The 23,986-nt window shown below is 34.9% G+C and overlaps 1 protein-coding gene and 1 pseudogene across 1 annotated transcript in view; both read left to right on the forward strand.

The window, feature by feature from the left end:
* LOC129243794 (protein kinase C, brain isozyme-like) overlaps positions 1-23,986 on the forward strand; it is an 85,718-nt gene that overhangs the window by 32,476 nt on the left and 29,256 nt on the right. The gene's annotated exons all lie outside the window — the stretch shown is intronic.
* Positions 662-847, forward strand: LOC129246516 (U2 spliceosomal RNA; annotated as a pseudogene).

A 23,986-nucleotide genomic window follows, 5' to 3' on the forward strand; every position in this document is an offset into this window, starting at 1 on the left:
GGTTATAAAAATCTTTATCTTGCACGTAAAAAGGGTTATAAAGCGATTTCTAAAATTTCATTGTAAATTCTATATGAACAGTAGAATTTCACGAGAATTTTGTGGAATATTTTAACTGATATACTTTTTAATTTTATGGTCGCTTTTTTAATCTTTTTGTGTTTTCGGAATACTTATCTACTTGGATGACCGTTACATATGCCCTAAAAGAAAAGTATAGGCTATTTCTCATACCCTCGGTGCGGATTCCAGCTAACCAGCCAGAGTTAGTTGTGAAGCTTTAAGTCAAGATTATTCGATGCTCTGGCACGGATGCGGTAAAGAGCTTAAACTTCTGAGCATTTATTACAATCAAATTTTTGAAGTGAAAACTTCTTTAGAATCGTTGGGAGTGATTTGAAGAAAAGTGAAACGAAAAAGCGACCTTCTTGGCTACGAAGCGTTATATTATATGTTGATATAAAAGTAGCGACGAACTAAATAAAAATAACTTTCATTTTTTCTTGTGATTCGAACCAAGGATTTTGGATCGGAAGCTCACATTGCTAGTCGCTCGGCTACCGCGCCATGTTGTCGTCGCTGGCCTAAAAGTTAATTAGTTACGAAGCGTTATATTATATGTTGATATAAATAATTTTTGTGAGCGTGGTTTATTAGGTTTATTATTTAAAATGTATTGACTAGGTAGTGTGGTTATCAGCTTAACATCTGATAGATCCTCCATCGGAGGACAACAAATGTTAAACTAATTTTTGGAAATGGGCGGAGTGTTTTAGGGGCTTGCTCTCCACCTCTGCCACGGGTTGGCCCGGTATTGCAGTACCGCCGGGATTTCAGCCTTGAATAAATACAAGAAGAAATATACTAATACATTTAGCTTTGGTGGGAAGAGACATAAATTTTTATATGAATACAAGTAGACGAAAATGGAAGAAATTTGTAAGTCTGTTTCTTCGGTCCGTTTGGGTATTTTTTTTGACAACATCGAAACCAAAGCATTTGTATCATATTTTATCTATCATAAGCCACTCGTACCATTTGTTGAAATTGAAAACATTGAGGATGAATAATGATAAAATGAAGAAAATAAAATAGGAACTTTATAGCAATATTATAATGAACCTATAATTATCTTGCTCCTAATGCTGCTTTCGTCTTATTCTCTCTCAGTTTGTTTTACGGAAGGTTTCACTTCTATCAAGTCTAACCGTTAGACTGGTATTTTTTTTTTTTTGTTCTTTTGTTTGTTGGAAGACTAGTTTTTCAGGTATTGATCTAAGCTCATGAAACGCAGTTTAGGTAAAGGCTTTAACTGAGATAAAAGAAAGGGGCATTGCCAAGTGCGCTACAATATTGCCTTCAGCCAAATGCCTACGCTGAGAGCGTATTTTTTAAGTTTTTTAGAGACTACTTTAAAAGTATATTTTTTTAGATTTTTTCGCAAAATTTTTTTGAAAATTTTGAAGAAAAAACAAGTATGTATTGTAAATAAAAAACAAAATTTTAATTTTTTTGGTTTTTTTTTAATTTTAAATTAAAGGTCGTTTTGAATTTCGTGGAAATTGTTTTAAACTTTTTCAAAGAAAACATTATTGTAATTAAATATCATTTTGAATTTTCTGGAAATTTAAAAAAAATTTTTTTTAAATAAAATTAAAGGAATTTTCGAGATCTCTGGAAATTATTTTTTGGAAATTTATTTATATATTGTAATATAAATTATATAAATTTATTGGAAATTTTTCGAAAAAACAAGTATGTAAATTAAAGATCATTTTTAATTTTTCGGAAATTGTTTTAAACTTTTCGAAAACAAAAAAAATTTTTTTGTAAATTAAAGAAGTTTTTGAACTTTTTGGAAATTCTTTGAAACTTTTTGAAAAAAAAAATTTTTGTAAATTATAGACCACTTTGAATTTTTTAAAATTTTTTTTTAATTTTTTTGTAAAGAAAATGTTTGTAAATTAAAGATCATTTTATATTTTTTTAAAATTATTGTAATCTTTTCGAAAAAACAAAATACTGTAAATTAATAATCAATTTGAAATTTTTGAAAATTGTTGTAAACTTTTCGAAAAAAACAAAATATTGTAAATAAAAATCATTTTGAATTTTTTGGAAATTTTTTCAAATTTTTTGTTAAGAAAATGTTTGTAAATTAAAGATTATTTCAAACTTTTTGGAAATTATTATTAAACTTTTTGAAAAAAAACAAGTTGCTGTAAATAAAGATCATTTTGAATTTTTGGAATTTTTTTTTAATTTTTTGAAAAAAACATTGTAAATTAAAATTCATTTGAATTTTTTAAACATTGTTTTAAACTTTTCGAAAAAACAAAAAATTGTAATATAAATTGAAAATCATTTTGAATTTTTTGGACATTTTTTTAAATAAAAAAAAAAATTTTTTTTGTAAGTTCAAGACATTATTCAAAAAGCTTGATTCAGACCAATTATAGGAACAGCATGCTTCTCTCAATATTATTACTATAAGAATACGAGGAATCCGCAAGACTGGTTACAAATCTGATATGCGGCAAAATTAATCAACGAACTGGAAGATTCATGATTTTTGCAATAATATTTGACACTTGTGAATCAGGCAGCTACAGTACTCAAACAGACAAAGCAAAGGAGTACGTAAAACTCAAAATTAATAAAAAAATTGCATCACTCAAAATCTTTTTTTTGTTGTTGATTTATTAAAAAGGCATTCAAAAATAAGATTATCTATTATTCAGTGAACTTTGTTGTAGAAAATAGGAGGAGAGGCAGATCTGTATGGATGTCTGCAGCGACAGCATATTTAAACTCATGACATCTCAGACAAGGTACTCTGCCCAGCACGTGTGGAGGAGGTTAAGACGGCAGACCACCTTCTGTGCGTCTACTCGGCCTTCGCTCAAATCAGGCTTGAAGTCTTTGGCACTCGCCACCTTGGCTTCTTGACACCAAAATATCAACTCAGATTTCTTCGGAGGCCGGGTAGATTTAAAGATAATTCAGAAGGGAATCCGGGTGCAGTACAATGGACATGGCGCTGAGAGTTGTACCTGCTTGTTGTCCCGACAAAAAAAAATTCGATTATCTATTACATTCAGATATCGCTAAACATATATTTACGCAGAAAACGTACAGCAAAAAGACCAATTTAAGTTGGCATTTAAGTTGCCTTTCTGTTACTGGTATTTAACACCTTTTTCGCAGTAATATATAAAACATCTACATACATCTACTTCTTTCAACTGATATATTTAATATACATAAGTATACACCCACACACATTCATTGCACTGAACACATTGTTACATAAGCAATTGTGTACTACATTAATAAAATAATATATGAAGTATATTCGGCCTATACTAAGTTGAAGGGTCAGTGCTCATTCATAAATGCTTCCAATGGCGCCTAATGCGGCAGACAAACACTTCAACTGGCACACCCACACACATGCAAGTCTGTAAGAAAGTAAGCATTTGGATTTATTATTCCTTTCGTTTTGTCCGTGACTTTTCTTTTACCTTCGCCTCGACGGCGAGGATATTTGCAATATGAAGATTAGTAGGCAATGAAGCGGTTATTGTAGGCGTACTGGCGAAAGTCAGCTCATCAGACGTTGAAAACGTTGGAAACGGTGTGGCAATGTCAATATCGATGAGGTCAACGTGCAGGCAGGCAGAAAACATATGAGAATGTGTACATGAATGTGTGCATGCAACATATAGTTCGCGATTTTTAATACACAAACACACATTAATTTATGTAGGTATGTGAAAGTATGCGCGCATGTTATGAATGTGAATTTTTGTATTTGTATGATATTTTTTTCTTGATTTTCCGGCGACACAAACTATTTATGGTACTTAAGGCTTGTGTCGTCGGCCAGGCAGACGGCTAACTACACATTTTCATACCAGCTCGCTCAGTATTTTTGCAATCATTCTTCCACTAAGCATAGTATTTACGATTTCAGGAATCTCTTTATGTGCGTATGTATGTATGTGTGTATGCCACAAACGTCTGGCTTTAATTATTGATGCGTGAATTCGTATTTTTTCGTTCTGAAAGTGGTTATTCATTTTCTTTACTTTCCTTACTTTTCAATATAAGCCTTCTTAAGGGAAAAATGTGCTTCCACTTTCGCTTTTTTATAAATGGCATTTAAGTTTCGTAGCAGCGTATTCCTCTTGCATTTTAAGAGTTGGTGAATATAAATTTTGTTTCTCTGTTTTTTTTATGATGTACACTAGACTACATCAAATCGTACAATCTTTGGTAAACTTATTGAAACTAAAATTAGAATTCCTTGGAAATAACGAATTCATCATTAAACCACTAAATATGGATTAGGATTAGTATAAATGGCTGCCCTTGCAAGGAGCCCACTTGGACAAATATTCAAAATTCGTCCGTTGTAAAGGGAAAGGTGAAGGAAACGAACTAGACAGGCGAAAAAAAGAAGAAGGGGCTTTGGAATTAGAAGATAACGACCAACAGGGGCTATTTACGTTCGTATTAGCCGCTTCAAGCTACTGAGGAATTTCCTCAGATGTGTAATATTTAAAGCAGGAATATCCGCAAGTGTGACCCCAGATGTCTAAAACCTTTCCCGATGAAAGCAAGGCAGCTGAGACGAAGATGCTGAGATGATTCCACTTCGTCCTCCAGACAGCTTCTGTAGAAGGGACTAAAAGCAATCCTAAGTCCCACCGCATGGACACCTTATGAACAATGTCCGGTAAGGATGTTTACCAATTTCGATAGATGCAGCTTTGTTACTCTTAGAAGTTCCCTTAGAAACACCTCCAATCTATCCGTGGCCAGAAGGATCTCACGGCATTGCACTTTTGCGCAATAGCCCCTCGCTGAGTTAACGCGAGGCCCATCTTTCCTGAAGCAGACCACAGGTCAATCTAATCTTCTCATTTTGCGTTAAAAACTATCTCCAGGGCCCTCTGTCTAGGCAGCTCATCATTCCAGCATTCCCCTATGCCGCTATGACTGGTGCCCGACTAATTTCGAGCGCACAAACAACGAACCCAAAGCTTTAATTCCCACTTGACTGTCGAAGTAGCTATTTACATTCCTTACAATAATTACAGAAGTGAGCAACCAATCCACTGCTTCATTAATTTCGGCTACCTTTGTTTGGAAACCACTATAGTGGTCCGGAAGCCTTAATTCTAGCTTGATGGGGAACTGCTCACAGAATACTCACCCACCAACTCTTCCGTCCCAATTCGAGCCATACGTAAACATCCACTCCTTCCTTGACGGAATTCAGTTCTTTCTTTTGTTTTATTTTTCTTTTAGTGATCCAACTATAATTTATTACACTGTACGACAAAAGCAATCCTTTTCAAAATAACAAAATTTTTGAATGCGGAATGGAAAAAAAGTGTTGACTTATTTCTAGTATTTAAGTTGAATTTTGAACTTTTGCGCGTTAAGAGACTCATAACAATATTGTATGGAAAATATTTTTGTTGTATATTTTAACCCGCTATATTCCTCATTTATGAGTATTTCTTGCCCTTTACTACAAAAGAGACAAAAAGCACCCATCTATTGAAGAGTTAGAGGATTGGAATGTTTCACAAAAATGTTTCTCGTTATTTTTCACTAAAATTGCAGGAGCGTCTGCATATGGGTGAAAGCTTTTATTCTAAAAATATTTATTCAAAAAATAAGTTGAAGTAATTGAAGTATTTTTTTATACAAAAAAAAAATGTTTATCAAAATAATCAAATACAACCGACTTTAAGTGTATTTCACACAAATTACCATTTCCATCAACATCAACTCTCAGTGGGCACCGTGGCGTATACGCAACATTAGAACAAATGTAATCTTACATTTTTCCCGCCATTAAAACAAAAACCATTGTAGATTTTCACTTATCACTTCAGCCATTTTTCAAACATCCATTCGTATGTCTGAATGTATATGTTTGTATATATGTCTATTTGTATGTATATGGGCAACTGTATTGGCAGCTATATGTGCGCATTGGTGCGCTTCTCTTAGTGCAAAGCGCGTGAATGGCGTTAATTTTCGCGTAGTATTTGTTACATCTGTATTTTAAATGTTAAAGTGAACATTTACATTAAAACATAAAAAACATTCAACCAGCTGACATGTTTTCCAAGGCAAAGAATAACGTAGAAAAGAAGTGAAAAAAGTAGAAAAATACGGTGGAAGTAAGAGGCAAGTAAAATATAAGAAGAAAGCATGCAAAATATGCGAGCTGCATGCATTTTTTTTTTTTCATTTTTATTTTTTAATTTTTGTTACTTGTAGGTAAAAAAAGTGCCAACAACTCTAGTATTTTCGAAGTTAAGTGCTTAGTAAGGAAATGCAAAGAAAATGTACAGAAAATTAGAGCTCAAAAAATGTGGCAGGAAAAAGTGGAAATGTTAACATAATCTAGTGAAAACGCACACTTAGTTTTCACGTCAGATGATGATAAGCAAACACTAAGAAAATACAACTTGAAAAGTATGTAGTCATAAGCACAGAAAAAAAATATGGTTTACTTCAAGAATACCTGAACTTAAAAATTACAAAGAAATATTTTTTATATATTTTTACACATTCAAGTAGTGCCTTCTTCACTTTCTCATTCATGCTCTCTTAGCGCTCATTGAACCTTCACCTCCACCTCCACCTGTTTTATATGCCATACCAACTAAATAAATTTAATTATTATTATTACTATTATTATTACTTTTTTTTTGCTTTTCCCCCATTTACTTATAGTACAACACCTGCCTTCTGACTATTAAGTACCTTCCAATGCATTTTTTTGTTCGTTTTCTCCCGCTAAGCTTTATGTTAATTTTCCATCAGTTTTCTCACCTATTCCCAGGCCCATCAGATGCCGCACAAATGGCAGCACATCTCCTTCCTGTCACCGATGTTTTGCGATCATTGCGGCTCGCTGTTGCATGGCATCACCCACAAAGGGCTCAAGTGTCGAGGTAAAGTGTGGCTGCCCCAGCCAAATATGCACGATGTTTAAAATTACTTGTGTGCAGCTGGCGGGCGCTGCTTTTTTCCTACTACAATATTTACTGTTTTGTGTTTTCTTTCGTTTGGTAGTTACTTAATTTCCACTTCTTTTCCTTTTATTTGTAATGCTTTTCTGCGTGCACTTTGTTCTTGTAGCTGTCTTGTTCTTCAATTTCATGATTTCTTGTTAAAACTTTCTTCTTCTTACTCTACTTAAACTATTCCTATTACTCTTTACTATGTACTTATTTTTCGCTACTCACAATCACTTTCTATTTGGTTGCTGTTCTTGTATTGACTACTTAACTACTTACTACTGTCTTGTCTACTACTTTTTCCTCTTTCCCACACTGCCACCGTTTCACTTAAAACTTTTACGCATTGTCATTCACACATTTCGTTTGTACTCAAGACATTATTCGATCGTCGATAAGTCTATTTAAAATTAAGGAAATTTTCAAAGTAGCACAATGCAATGAATTAGTGAGACTGACAGCGGCTCACAGCTTAGTTTAAGCGATTTATATTTTCATTATTTTAGGAATGATGCGCTGGTAATTTCCAGATCAGGTAAGCATTTAGTTTGTAGCTGACGGATAATCAAATATTTGAGCTTCGCTAAATAGATAATAAACGGTTGATTAGATTAACAGATGGACTTTATTTTTGCCACATACCTCATTAAGATACCAAATAATCGCCGTCAGGTGGTGCTGTGGTAGAAATGTTTGTAAAAAACGGGGGGGTATTAGATGCGCTGTTTAAGTAGTAAAACCCTCTCTCGACGAACAAAATTAATACTTTATAAGCCTCTTACGAGGGGTGCCTTTTATATTTCGGGATTAGAGAACAAAACCAAATTTTAATCAAAATATTCTCCATGAAGATCTATACACATTTTCATGCGTTTGAACCAATTGTCGAAGCACTTTTGCCACTCTGAATGAGATACCTCCAAACATGCATTCTGAATGCCGCAACCGCTTCTTCAGGTGTCGAAAAACGTTGACCTCTAAGTTTGTTTTTTACGTACGGGAATAAAAAGAAGTCATTCGGTGCCAAGTCGGGACTATACGGCGGATGACCCATTAATTCGATGTTTTGGGTGCTCAAAAATGCAGTTGTTTGAGCCGATGTGTGAGAGCTCGCATTGTCCTGCTGAAGAGTGATCCGTCTTTGGCGATTGGTTTTCCTAATTTCTTGGAAGACAACTGGCAAACAAATGGTTGTGTAACACTCATAATTTACTGTTCTGCGTTGTTCTGGTGGTACGGTTGCGACATGTCCAGTTTTTCCGAAAAAACAGGCGACCATTTGCTTGGAAGTGCTTCGTGCGCGAACAACTTTTGTTGGATTTGGCTCATCTTGAAACACCCATACAGTCGACTGCTGTTTACTTTCGCGCTCATACACGTAAATCCATCATTCATCACCTGTCACGATGTCATAGACGTGTTTCGAAGCCCCGCGATCGTATTTTTTGAGCATTTCCTTCGACCAATCGACACGAGCCTTTTTTTGAGCGATTGACAAATTGTGTGAGATCCAACGCGAACAAATTTTTTTGACAGTCAAATGTTTATGCAATATTGAATGTGTGCTGGTTCCACTAATGCCTAAGATTGTCTCAATCTCACGATAGGTCACATGACGATCTTGCAATATCAGTTCGCGCACAGCATCAATGGTTTTCGGAACAACAACTGATTTTGGACGACCTTCACGAAATTCGTCTTGAAGTGAACTACGACCACGATTGAATTCACCATACCATCGATAAACACTGGTCCTTGGTGGAGCTTCATCGCCAAAAAATGAGTTAAGTTCATCCATGCAATGTTGCTGAGTTAATCCACGTCGAAAGTTGTAAAAAATAGTCGCACGAAAATGTTCACGATTTGATTCCATTTTTGGACCGAGATGAATCTTTTAAGTTACTGTTAACAACACAAATAGCGCTGGTATTTCAAAACGTTCTGAGTACGTAAAAGCCAAAAAATGTTAAACTTTGCGATATAGCTGTCAGTTGCCAGATTGCAATACCAGGGTTGCCAAATCTCGACATATAAAAGGCATCCCTCGTATCATGGTCGCCCTTTGTATAACTACTTGAACAGTGAATAGATTGACGACGCGCTAGGAATTCTCTTTGGAAATTTGCTCGTTGGCAACAGCGAATATCGCGGATGTTGGAATATTGAGTTGCGTGAACTGTATGAGATCCGCTGGCTGGGTTATGTCGACCAAAGTGTTACAAGCGCTCCAGCTCTGAAAGTATCAACGCCTCGTCAGCTGGTGGTAGTAAAGGAATAGGGGAATGATTAAGCTGCACTTGCTAGGCCAACTAGCGCCGGTTAGAGCGAGAAAGAAACGACTAATACGTTTTGGTAAAGGTTAAGGAGTTTTCACGTTCATCAAGAAGAATAGAAATCAGTTCTAAGAGAAGAAATATATTAGCGGAAAATTTGCATCCGTTGTGATAAGAAAATTTCGAAATTTATATAAAAAAAATGTTTTTGGTGTGAAAAATTGTCTAGTACTGTGCATCTAAAGGGCTAAATAGCAAAAGGAAAAACTAAATATGTACTACATATGGAAGGTGTAGAACGCAACGTAACACATAACTCAGAAATCGGCAGCTATAGCTTTGTAATGGTCAATGACTTTAAGTATTTTGGAGTTATGCTGCTCGCACAGAAAGATACATCTATTTCCAGGATACAAACGACAAATAAGTCTTTCTTCGCGCAGGCAAAGTTGATGAAGTCGAGATTACTTTCTAGAACCAAGAAACTACGAATTTACAAACCTGTCATAAGACCTAAGAAAGAAAGATTCTTAGAAAAATATATGGGCCTGTACGACTTGAAGACGGTATTTACCGCATTCGGTAAAACGACGAGTTAGATAGATTTCTCAGGGGTCCAAATGTAATGAGATACATCAAAGCGCAAAGGATTCGATGGTATGATCACATTTTACGGGTATGGTCACATTTTATGAATGAGCAACGCTATATATATATGGTATATGATTGGCGCGTACACCCTTTTTGGATGTTTGGCCGAGCTCCTCCTCCTATTTGTGGCGTGCGTCTCGATGTTGTTCCACAAATGGAATTAGCAACTATAGAACTCTAAAAAAGATATTCGAAACGAATTCACAGGGCGACAGAAGAAGAGGTCTGCTGGGAAAACGATAGAGAGATGGCATAGAAGGCATATCTGATATCAAACACAAAGCTAACGATCGAGTGACGTGGAGGTAAATTGTAATGGAAGCAATGGTTTACGCCAGACTGGGATGCTATGATGATGATGATGTGTATCTAAAGGCATTGTGTTGCCATTTAGAAAGTGAAAAATTTGCTAAAGCTGCTTAGAGGAAAATTCAAAACTTGTTATTGTACAAAAAAGTCCTACAACAGACAAAATGTTTTTAGCAGCTGCTAAGAAAAACATTTCCTTAGAAATATAATTTTTGCTACAAATCATTTCCTAAAACCAAGTCATACATTACGACTAACTGATAAAATTGCAGCATTTCAAAAGAAGCGAAGAGCTCTCTATTCTTTTTAAAGGCTTTCTGCAGAAAAATCTACTCATGATTTGAAGCAATTGATTAATCCTACACTTATCGGCGTGAAATAGTATATAACGGGTGATCAATCATGAGGTGCTTTTTTCAATAGTTAAAAAAAAAACAAAAATGTAAATTATGTTCAAAACCTTTATTTATCATTTGAAAGGACATTCTTTGACATTTACTTTTTGAATATGACTTCATTTAAATGTTGGCCGCAACTACGCTTAAGGTGGTCCATTCTGAAGGTCCAATTTTCAATCACTCGTTCGAGCATTTCGACTGGTATGTCGTGTATAACACGCGTAATGTTGGCTTCCAGAGCTTCAATCGTAGCTGGTTTATTAGCATAGACCTTGGACTTCACGAATCCCCAAAGAAAAAAGTCCAAAGGTGTGATATCACAAGATCTTGGTGGCCAACTCACAGGTCCTAAACGTGAAATCAGCTGCTCTCCGAAATGACTTCTCAATAAAGTCATTGTTTCACGAGCTGTATGGCAAGTGGCTCCGTCTTGTTGAAACCAAATGTCGAAGAGATCATTAGATTCAATTTCAGGTAGCAAAAAGTCCGATATCATGGTGCTCGCTACATTCACAGTTACGTTGCGGCCATCATCATTTTTGAAAAAATATGGACCGATGATTCCACCAGCCCATAAACCACACCAGACCGTTGTTTTCTCTGGGTGTAAAGGTAGCTCTTGAACCCGTTCTGGTTGCTCTTCATCCCAAATACGGCAATTTTGCTTTTTGACGTAACCATTGAGCCAGAAATGCGCCTCATCGCTGAACAAAATTTTGCTCGAAAACAGCGGATCTTCTTCAATCTTTTCAAGAGCCCAATCAGCAAAACGGTGACGTGCAGGAAGGTCATTTGGCTTTAGTTCTTGTACGAGCTGTATTTTGTATGCTTTTAAATGAAGATCCTTCCGTAAAATTGACCAAGTTGTTCCATACGACAGTCCAAGTTGCTGAGAACGGTGCCGAATCGATTCATCGCGGTTTTCACGTACACTCTCTGCTACTGCCGCTATATTCTCAATGCTTCTTGCTGGACGTGGTCTATTCGGTCGAGAATTATCCACCAATGAATATTCGGATTCAAATTTGTTGATGGTATGTCGAATAGTGTTTAAGGCAGGCCGATTATGTTGACCATAATGCGGTCTAAGCGCACGAAAAACATTTGTCACAGAACGCTGATTTTCATAATACAGTTGAACAATTTGTACACGTTGTTGCGATGTGAGTCTTTCCATGATGAAATGCCAAACGCTGTTCAACAAATCCACGATGACAGTTTGCCACAACTCGCGCGCGATCTGTAAAAAAAACGCAAATGAAAAAAACTCCTCTTAATTGATCACCCGTTACTTTTCAGAACTTTTTTCAGTAAATTTTAATCTGTACGACTGGCTTAGAGATTTATTTCAATTGACTGTTCACTTCAGATTCAGTCACACTTTGAGTAGTCGAGTGGAGTTAGAACTATGTGCTTAAATTGCATACCTGACCATTTTTTATCATATTTTAAAGTTTTATGCAGTTTTTGATTTTTGAGAAACAAATAAGTCCCACTGTCGGTTCTAAGATACCGGAACGACCAGCCCAAGTTTTATCTTTTCTACAACCTGCCTTCAAAATTTTAAAGAAATGTTTTATGCTGCCACTATTTATCAACAATAAATTATCCTCGCAATATTGGTTGGGGCATGACTACCAATCGGATAACGTAGTTTCGAATCTCTGTACGTGAAACAAAATGAAAAAGTTTTTTTCTAATATTTAACGGCCGGCAATTGCAAAGTGTATTTCTGTTAGGAAAAGGCTTCTCATAAAAAATATCTGCCATTCGGAATCGGCTTAAAATTGTAGGTCCCTCTATTTGTGGAATAACATCAAAACGTGCGCCACAAATAGGAAAAGGAGCTGAACCAAACACCTAACAGAAGTGTACGCGCCAATTAATAATTTTTTTAATTTAATTTTATAATCTAATTTTTTTTAAATAAACATTTTTTTAATTCTACATAAAATTCTTCAACATATTTTGTACTTCAAGTGCAAAATTCCTCTAATTTTGTATGCCGATTCACCGCAAGAAGAAGTAAATTCTGACTTGACTAAAAAGCACCTCACATGTAAACTTTAAAAACGATGTATGACAGATTTTCTCCTTGGCTTCACTTAACCATATTCCGCACTTTTATAACTTCAAAAAAAAAAAACAGTGGAACAGGCCAGCAAGCGTTTACATTAAAGAACTTCTCCGTATGTACTCCTATCAAGCCGGGGGCGTATACGTGACATTTTACCCTTCAAATAACTTTAGAAACCTAACGAAGAGAATTCTATGTTTATGCCAAACCTGCGCCAACAAGTTGTTTAATATAATATAATATTATGTGCCGCCGGCAATTCCTTTTTCTCGCAATTGAGTAGCAATATTAATTTTATAATAGAATTTATTCCAAACTTTCTGAAAGTATATCAAATAAATTTTTCATGTCACCGAATATTCGCCAATTCACTAAGAAAATAGCTTAGAGCTGTTTTTAATAAATTACATGTATTTCATTCTACACTGAAAGGCAATAACTTGCAATTTGCCCGAAACATAGAAACCAACTGGTGCCACACGGCGTATGATAAATCACCAATTTTACATAGCATACGAAGCAAGTGAAATGAACAAATGGAAAAAATGTGGACTGCTTGCCACATATCGATTACTCAAAGGCAATTCTAAGCCATTTTTAGCTTTTTTTGTTAGTTGAAAAAACGTTTTCAAAACATATTATTACAAAATTAATCAAAAAACATAAGCAAGAAAACTAGAGACAGCTGACCCAAGTGAGCAAGCACACATTCAATTGTTGTGGAACGACCACAATTTGTTTACAAATGTTGCATTCAAATAATATTTCATGTAAATGCAAAGAAAAATCGGCAAACATGAGAGAAAATCGTCAACGTTACAAGGAAGAAATTGCGCAAAACTGACACTAAAAATACATACTCGCATAAATTTTTTTTTTATTTTTATACAACTATATTAAATATATTTTTGTAATGACAAAAACGCTGAAAATAGGCACAGAGGTTCGTTCAGAATTTGCCTGCACATTTGAGCACCGTCCTGAAAGTTGGCTAGGGGAATAACAAAAACGTATATTTTACAGCTGTAATGCGTTAAGCAAGTACTGAAAGGTATGTCAATGTGTGTACAGAAAGAAGAAACAAAGGGAAGCATACATTTGCATTTGTATTGGCTTATAGTTGTAGGTACAAGTAGATACCGTCACGTATGAGTGTTCATTGGGGTTCGCATTCAAACGCATGGGAATAGATTTGGAACCCTCCAGGCATTCGCTGTTCTCCGGTTCTGAGGACAATACAAATTCCGTTGCTGAACCCAGCAAAAAACCCTTAGCATGTGTTGAAAATTTAATAAGAAAATATGAAGGAAAATGAATGTGAGAAATTTTTCAAGTACAAGAATGTAACAATCGGATTTAGTCGCGCTTTAGGCAATTCTTTTTTTTAGTTTTAACGAAAGGATTTGCAAATGGCTCATGAACTTCATTTATTTTAGTGTAATAACTTCAAATTTTTGTTTAGTAAAATTTTTTTATTAGTCACCATTTACCAGTTTTTATGCCAGATTTTATAGCAGCTTAATTCACTATTTAATACAAATTTGTGTTAAGTTATGACAATTCTCCCTTTTACTGGACTTTTAGAAAGTTTATGTTATTATAACTTTTTATGCCAATTTTATACGATTTTCAATTTTATATCAGTATTCATATAAGTATATAGTCTAAGAGCTGGCTACATGAAAGTGCCCTCATCAGGTACATGGCTAATTTATATTGAAAATAATAGTATTAGTGTAGACGAATATAAAAATGAATGTCTGCCATTGCAAAACTGGGGCGCAAAGGGGGGATACGCAGTGAAAGGGGTGAATTTTGGGTGGAAAAAAATTCATAAGGTACAGGTATTCTATGTACGGGAAAAGTTTGGTTATATATTTGAGAAAATGTAAAAAAAATTGGCAGACATTTTGCGAGGGGCTAACTCGCCGGCAGACGGCGCTGAAGATTGCAAAAATTAATTTAAAAAAAATCATAAGGTACATGAATTCCAATTATTGTATTTTAAAGTTTAAACATTCCAAAAGCCATTTACAAAATGGCAGACAAAAAAGTGAGGGCTAAGGCCGCGGCAGACGACGTTAAAAAGTGCGCTACACGTCAACATTTTTAGTCACATTCGCAATCGGAATCTGATTCGGACGTGATATCTCCTTCGCTATCGCTATATTCATCTTCATTTGATTCGCTTTCTGCACAAAGCAAAATGATTTTTAGACATTTAATAGAATGGAATAGTTATATGTTCTGTGGATAAATATATTACCTTCGTTTGTTCCAGGATCAATAATATCTTGTATTGTACTAGGCAGCTGTGGTCCGTCAAACCATTTAAATGTATACTTTCCCTCTACTAATATCCATCCGCAAGTTTCTGGTCGTAAATATGATGGAATTTTCTTATGAGCATTTTTCCATATTGTAGCAATATATTTGGTCCTCAATAAATGCTGCGTTAATTCAGCCTGGCTAGGAGGCAAAGTGGATGAGTCAAAATGTACATACAACCCGACATAATAAAAGTGTGTTAATAAGGCGAATCGTGCATCATTTACGGAGCTCAACAACGGAAAGTTGTACAAATTACAGATAAACTTTTCAAGAATCTGGAAAATAGCGGTTTCGTCACAGTCTTCATGTCCAATTTGACCGAATGCTTTTTGTAAGTCTTTATTTTTTCTTTAAAATCTGTAAAGGACGTTGCTTTCCCTTGCGAAATAATGCGGGATTAAAATCGCAGCCAGTTAAAGCATGAAATCCTGGCAGAGATTGACACATTATCTCGCCTAACTTTTCATGCAACGTCGATACGTCAATTATTCGTTGCTTATTCCAAACCCCTGTTTGAATATAAACTTTGCTATTGTGTTGTACGTGAATCATATTAGCCAACATAATAATTAAAATATCCGTATCTGAGCATTTTATTAGAATGTTCGCTGTTGACTCGATATTACACGCATGATATACTATTTTTGAATCCGCCTCTTCATGTAAATCGAGAGTAAACTTATCATTTTTTGAAAATAATATGCTTTCATTCACAGCTTCATATTGATAACAGTTATCAAAATTGAGTAGCACTTTTTTATTTTGAAAGAATGGAATTAATAAATTAATTATAAACAACCATAATATTAACGTTGAAAAAAAAAAAATTGTTTATAAAATTCCCTAAAAATAAAAGTTATAAAATAATGAATTGTTGATGTGTAGCGCACTTTTTAACGTCGTCTGCCGCGGCCTTAGCCCTCACTTTTTTGTCTGCCATTTTGTAAATGACTTTTGGAATGTTTAAACTTTAAAATACAATAATTGGAATTCATGTACCTTATGATTTTTTTAAAATTAATTTTTGCAATCTTCAGCGCCGTCTGCCGGCGAGTTAGCCCCTCGCAAAATGTCAGCCAATTTTTTTTACATTTTCTCAAATATATAACCAAACTTTTCCCGTACATAGAATACCTGTACCTTATGAATTTTTTTCCACCCAAAATTCACCCCTTTCACTGCGTATCCCCCCTTTGCGCCCCAGTTTTGCAATGGCAGACATTCATTTTTATATTCGTCTACACTAATACTATTATTTTCAATATAAATTAGCCATGTACCTGATGAGGGCACTTTCATGTAGCCAGCTCTCCGTCTAATATAAAATATTTTATAATTAACTGAAACACTAATTCATGGTATAATATCGTTCATATTAGTAAACCGGTTTTTACAAATTTTACTTTCTCTACTTTTATACCAGTTTTATTGTGTTCTTAAAAGAGTTTAAAGTTACTTTAAACCGACAATTTCTGATGTCTCATTTTTACAAAGCTTCAGTGTCACTTATATTATTATGCATATTTAGACCAGGTTTTTTATTCATTTATACCAATTTTATTTATTCTCAATCACTTTTTACTAAACCCACCATCTATGGTTAAAAACTTCTTTCCTTGAAGCACAATTCACAGGTAAAAGTAATTACTCTAATTTAGACCAGATTTATAGGAGCTTCTACCAGTTTGAAAAATAATGATGTACCTAATTTCATCTTAGTTTTTATATTTTTTTTAGCAAAATACAATCTGATTAGCTCCTATTATTTCTAAATTTCTTTCCTTGAAGGTCAATTCACAGGTAAAAATACTTACTCTAATTTAGACTAGATTTGCACGAGTTTATACCAATAGTTATGTACCTAATTTCGCCGTAGTTATTATATTATTTTTTTATCAAAATACTTCTGATTTGCTCCCATTGTTATACAAATTTGTTTTTACTGGTACACCAACCTTTTACTATTCTTTTCCAACTATTCTACTGGTTCAAGGTATGATGTTTTGTATGTATTGATAGATACCTTGACAGTAGCGTCTTTTTACAATTCAAGCCTTTTGTCAACACATTTATAAACTGCGCACAACAATCTTAAGAGCTCAACAAATGGCGAAATGCTTCAAATGGCATGAATGCCAGGCAAAACTGGCAACAAACAAGAGGAATTTCTTGCACTGGCAAGTTCCCCCTAGCTGACTGGTGAGTTGTCACGCTGATAACCACAATACCCAACCTGTCTTCCTTGCGTGTCCTTTCTCAGCACTAATATTTGCATTGCCTATTTGCTTTCATTGTAGGGTGAGGTGATTTCGAAACATGCAAGCGACTGATGAGCCTCGTTTAGTTGGCGAGCAACAGCAGGCGCTGTGCTTTGTTGTTTGAAATTTCGGTTTGGTGACATACCCGTTAGCATAGCGATGTTGTGTTGTTGGCGGTTAGTTAAGGGGTTTATTTGTTGGTAGAGTCTTTCAATTTAGTTGCTTTGTTTGTGTGGCATGCCCGTCGGGTGGCATCTGTTGGTTTGGTGGGTTAGTAAGTTGCCCCAAGCATTTTGGTCAAGGGGATCTGCTCATTTTTGCACTTTGCCACTCAAACTCCTGCCTACCTAACTACATGTGTACATATATGGTTCATCGGGTGCTTCAGTTTGCCTCACACAAAGCAGGGTTAAATAAAGAAACACTGTTGCTCATTCTGATCTTTCCCTTCACTCACAAACAACCTCATCATCGTTACAAGTCGTGGCATTATATGACGAGCCTAATTTTGCGCATGGCTAGAAAATTTCGCTAATATGACCTATATGCCAACAAATATGCGCATACGTCGATGTGTGGGTGTGTAACGATTCATTTTAAATATAGCCAGCAGGCAAAAAGGCAACAAAGACTTAGTAAAGTCATAAAAACCCATAGAGCAATGATGTGAGTTTGGGCAAAAATAGATATACAGTTGTATGATACATAAGTAGGTTCAGTGGGAAAGTAAGAGAGTAGGGGCGATGATGGTACGTTGATTTGATTGGTTTTTCTATTGAGTTAAGTCAATATCAAAGTGGGGTCCTTCGATTTGCATGCTGGTCATAGGTATGTTGATACAGGCATAAGTGAATATTTATTATACTTAAGTATTGGTTTTATTTATAAATATTTATATACTCATAAATATTTAATATTAAGTTTATGGTAATAAAGGCCAAGAGATGTGGTTTGAAGTACGAGTAAATTCAAATTATGTGTATGTAATATTCAGCCATTTTAAATCTTGACCAAGCTCTTCAGATTCGCAACAATTTCAAGTTCAGTGGTTAGGGCCTTCTTCTATTTATAATTTAGGAGGAGTTTTTCTCAGAATGCGCATTTAGAATGTATGAAACCATAATGTAATGCTTGTTGCCTATATATATGTAGTATTCGGTTTTTTACTTAAAAGTATAAAAAACTGATATAAAAACCATAAAATGTTATGCAAAAGTTTTTAGAAATTGTAATGGATGGAAGGGGGAAAAAAGTATATAAGCCACCATGAAAACTAGTAAATGTTGTATTTTGATATTGGCATAAAACCCGCATTCAAACTGGTATAAAACTTGTATAGGTTTTAATCCGCAACTGGTATAAGGGAATTTAGCAACTTTACAACAAAGTTTAAGTAGTGTTTGAGTGACCTTAAAACTGGTATATGTTTAATTTTAAACTGGCACGAACGTGAAAATTTGGTATAAAAATATATCCAACTTCACTTAAAAATTATGTAATGTAGTTTTAATCAGCGTGAAAAGTGCTATGCGTTTGATTTGTCAGCTGGTATAAAATTTATCCGGTATAAAGCAGCTTGACTTGAAAATTATTTAATTTATTTTAAAACGGAATGAACGCTGGTAAATGTTTCACTTTACAACTGGTATAAATAATAAACATCATAGAAAAAATGTGACTGTACTTGAAAACTATGTTATTTGTGATTTGATATAAAGATTTGGGATTGGTATAAAATTACAAATCTGGTATACAGCAACTTGACTTGAAAATTATTTCATTTACTTGAAACCGGTACTAAAACTGATAATTTTTATTTTAAAACCGGTTCATTGGTATAAAATTACAAATCTGGATAAAGCAATTTGACTTGGAAATTATTTAATAGGACTATGAACAAGTTCGTGCGGTTTTTTTTCGAAATTTGAAACTTTATTGACGTAAAATGGTTACAAATTTAATATTCAAAGTATTGTCCATCGCTTGCTACTACTTTTTCCCATCTTTCTGGCAATTCACGGATTCCCTTTGTGAAAAATTCGGTCGGTTTTGCCGCAATCCACGAATCGATCCATTTTTTGACTTCATCGTAATTACGGAAGTGCTGGTCAGCCAGGCCATGTTGCATCGATCGGAAGAGATAGTAATCGGATGGCGCAAGGTCTGGACTATACGGCGGGTGGGGTAGGACATCCCATTTGAGCGTTTCTAAGTATGTTTTGACCACTTGTGCAACATGTGGCCGAGCATTGTCATGTTGCAAAATAACTTTGTCGTGTCTATCGGCGTATTGCGGCCGTTTTTCTCGCAGTGCTCGGCTCAAACGCATCAATTGTCGTCGGTAGACATCCCCCGTAATCGTTTCATTCGGTTTCAGTAGCTCATAATACACAACACCCAGCTGGTCCCACCAGATACACAGCATAACCTTCAGGCCATGAATATTCTGCGCCGACGTCGATGTTGAAGCATGGCCAGGGTATCCATACGTTGCCCGACGTTTTGGATTGTCGTAATGGACCCACTTTTCATCGCCAGTCACAATTCGATGCAAAAAACCCTTTCTTTTGTGCCGTTGAAGCAGTTGTTCGCATGCCATAAAACGGCGTTCAACGTCTCTTGGCTTCAATTCATACGGCACCCAATGGCCTACCTTTCGGATCATTTCCATGGCTTTTAAACGTTTGGAAATGGTTGATTGATCAACTCCCAAAGTTTTTGCAACCTCTTCTTGCGTTTGAGCCGGATCTTGATCGAGCAATTCCTCCAATTCGGTATCCATGAACTTTGGCGGCGCACCCTCGCGTTCTTCGTCTTCCAAGCCAAAATCACCACTTTTAAAGCGTGCAAACCACTTCTGGCACGTTCGCTCAGCTAGAGCATGCTCACCATAAACTTCCACCAAGATACGATGACTTTCGGCTGCTTTTTTCTTCATATTAAAAAATTCCCCGCAAAAACACATTATTTGGCACGAAATTCGACATTTTCAAATGTGGTAAAAATATTGTTGTTTACGCTTCAAATAAAAAACTTATACTGACGTTTGTGCCTTACGACAGTAGCTCTCCAATGAATGTTTGGAAATGTGGATCGATGGAATAATAATCAAGTTACGCCATCTGTTGTAAAACCGCAACTTATTCATAGTCCTATTAATTTACTTTAAACCGACACTAAAACTGATAGTTTTGTCTTAAAACTGGTATAAAATATCGAGCATCAGCAGAAAATATGTAATTGTATTTAAAAAGTATGTAAATGCATCATGAAAGCTGGTATATGTGTTTTTTGAAATTGGTATAAAACTCAAAATTTGGTATAAAACTCAAAATTTGGTATAAAATATTAAACAATAGCAAAAAATACGTAAGTGTGCTTGAAAACTATGTAAGTGCAGCATGAAAGCTGATAAATGTGTTTTCGAAACTGGTATAAAAACCCAAATTTGGTATAAATTATCGAACATTATCGAAAAATTTGTGACTGTACTTGAAAACTATTTAAATTTATTTGAATCAGCGTGAGAACTAGTATATACATTATTTTTAAACTGGTATAAAAGCCCAAATTTGATATAAAGTATCGAATATTATCAGAAAATACATCACTGTTCATACTTGCAAACTATGTAAATGCAGAATGAAGGCTGGTGTATGTGTTTTTTGAAACTGGTATAAAAATCTAAATTCGGTATAAACCAATTATGCACCTGCATTTGCAGATCAAGTAACTTTATAATTTTAATAACGATTGTTAAATCTGATACATAAATATACCTGCACCTAAAGTAACCCCTCTTTTTAATTACCCAGAAATGCGTATTTCCTCAAGTCACTGAATTATTTCCTAAATGGGTAAATAATTGAAATTTTGTAATCAAAAATCTTTCAGAAAACTAGTCTAAAACTTATAATTTTATTCACTGCAGAACACCAAAGATATAAGATAGTAAGCATTGAATAAAAGTCTTTTTTTAAATCTCTTAAATTGTGTAAAAACTGGTCGGTGTTTTTACATGAATATACCTGATTATGTAATTAAATATGTATATTACAAGTGTCAAAGCTGTATGCAAAGTTATTGAAAACTGATGTGAGCTTAATAAATAGTGAGTTTTGTTTTCATCAAAACTTTATCAGAAATTTAAAAATACAAACTGGTATAAAATCGGGTATAATTTTTAATAAATCATAATAGTTCAACCAAAAATGTTGAACTATATTTCCGCGCTTGCACTGATATATAACTGGTATAAATTTTGCAAGAAAACTGGTATGAAAATGAATTAAACAATTTATTACTCAATTTTTCATAATTTTTATAAAGGAGTATGATGCAGAATTAGGATAATGCAGAATTTCGTTCTTTTTTTGTTTTTTGTGAAATTGAATAAAAATGAATAAATAATTGGCGCGTACACTTCTGTTAGAAATTTGGCCGAGCGCCTCCTTCTTTTTGTGGTGTGCGTTAAAAGAGTATAAATTCAATAATCGTTGTTGAGCTTTCAACTATTGCATTAAAAAAACAATGGAATCAATTATATATAATTATCTTTAGCGGTCGCCGTAGCTGAATGAGTTTGTGAGTAACCAGCATTTGGTAGGGATACAACAGCAGATTCTTTCATTTAAGGAACAGCATTCAGACCAGCACCACTAATTGTAGGATGAGCTCTAGCTAATACCTAGCAAAGGGTGTACCTGCCAATTATTTATGCATACATAATAAGAATAGGAATTTGAAAATTGAAATCAGTTTGAAAATTTATTATTATTTCTTTTAAACTCATAACTCTATTAAACCCAACAGTCTAACCCTTTGCTTAAATTTCGCACTATACACGTCTTTGATCTACTCTCCAACAACTAATTTTGTATTACTATTTACTCTTATTATACCACATTTTTTACGACCACTTCCTTGCATTATGCATCCGATGGTATTCTGCTTAGTCGCGTGAAAAGCCATTCGTTTGATGGACTTTACGTAGCATCTCAACGCTGTCCATTATGTGCACGCTATTTAGCAACTATTTATGCTGCCACTACTTTGTGCCTTTTGTGACAGAATTTTCTCTCAACGCACTCTTCTTCTCAACGCAATAGCGGTCATTCTGGCAAGTTTGCATTCTGATAATAACTATACACAAAGTGTTTTTCATAGTTGCCAGTGATGTGGCTCGAGCGGCATAGAATGCGCATTAGACACGCTCTAATAACTTCAGCTAAAAGCTACTGAAAGAAAATATATTTTTTTATACATTTAATTTTATTTCTTTTCTTCTGTTGGGTTGATAATAAAAAGTCGGATGAGAATACATGAATGCACAGCTGTAGTGCAAGGCATTTAAAACAAGGTAAAACTGATTTTTATGTAGTCTGAATATGTGCGCGACCTGTTGCAAATCCTCCGTACACATATGACTTTGCAAAACAGAGCTACTACTAACACATTCATGTTGGCTGAGTACGCATAGCGTGGGCTTTCATTGAGCTTTCAATTTCCGCACGAAATTCCAATTCATTGCACGGCAACTAATCAAATCGCAATGAATTGAAACAAGCAGACAATTGAATTGCAAGGCAACGAGCCAGAGCAAAAGCTCGTTTCGGTTTGGCTTGCCTTAGCGGATGGCAAAAGCGTGTTACATGTCCAAAGAATTGTTGCTGCTCATGTCGGTTGCAACGATAGCAACAACCCCACTTGTGGACTGAAATAAATACTATTGCAATAATGCCACAAATACATAGCACAATAACAGCAATATCTTTGCAGCAAACAAATTTCACTTATAATATCGGCATTTCCTCCCCAACCAACCAACTTTACTAGAATTATAATTTCCGTTTGCCATTTAGTTTATTTGCTATTGATTTATAATATATTTATGATGGCATAAACCAGCTGGTTGAGTGTTAAATACAGAAGCGCGATGCAATCGTCAGTCTAATTTACTGCATTTCGGTTTAATTTCCGCGTTGAGTGAAAATTATTGGAGAGTTTGCCGATTGCAAATTGATTGGTAATCATGTCAAGCTGGGAATTCAATATGGAAAAATTATCAGGGGGAAATTAAATGCCTTTAAACTCAGGTTGTTTTGCAATTAATATATTTTCTACCTTTCTGCCTCTAATAAAGAGCAGAATCTGTGGTTGAGAGAAGTTTTTCGCTATTTTTTCGAGAATTCTGAAGCTACCACAGTTTCATTAGGAAAACGCTTCCAAAAAGCCTATCAAACTAAAGAAAACAGCACTGCATGCTATACCAAATCATCTGCTGCACCTATACCTATGAATCTAGATTATACGAGCAAGCTAAGCTATTTGACAAACAAAAACACAAGAAACAAAAAAGATATTCGCAGAAATCTTACCTTAAAGTGAATTGACTATCTTAAAAAACTATAAAGCTGTGACCTGTTTGAACTTAGAGCTGCTTTCTCAGAATAAGGTACGTTTAGTGCGCTGACTAGAGCGTTAAAAAAGTTAACGTGATTAAAAAAATTTACGAAAAGGTGTTAAAGGTGTCACTTTAAAATTCACTTGGACGGTAGTATGAACTTTTGAAGCCATATTTCAGTAAATAACAGTACGAGTAACTGTAGTTCATATTGTTTTCCCAAAACAAACAACGAAC

The sequence above is a fragment of the Anastrepha obliqua genome, chromosome 4, assembly GCF_027943255.1.
Source record: "Anastrepha obliqua isolate idAnaObli1 chromosome 4, idAnaObli1_1.0, whole genome shotgun sequence".
In the NCBI taxonomy this organism is placed as follows: domain Eukaryota; kingdom Metazoa; phylum Arthropoda; class Insecta; order Diptera; family Tephritidae; genus Anastrepha; species Anastrepha obliqua.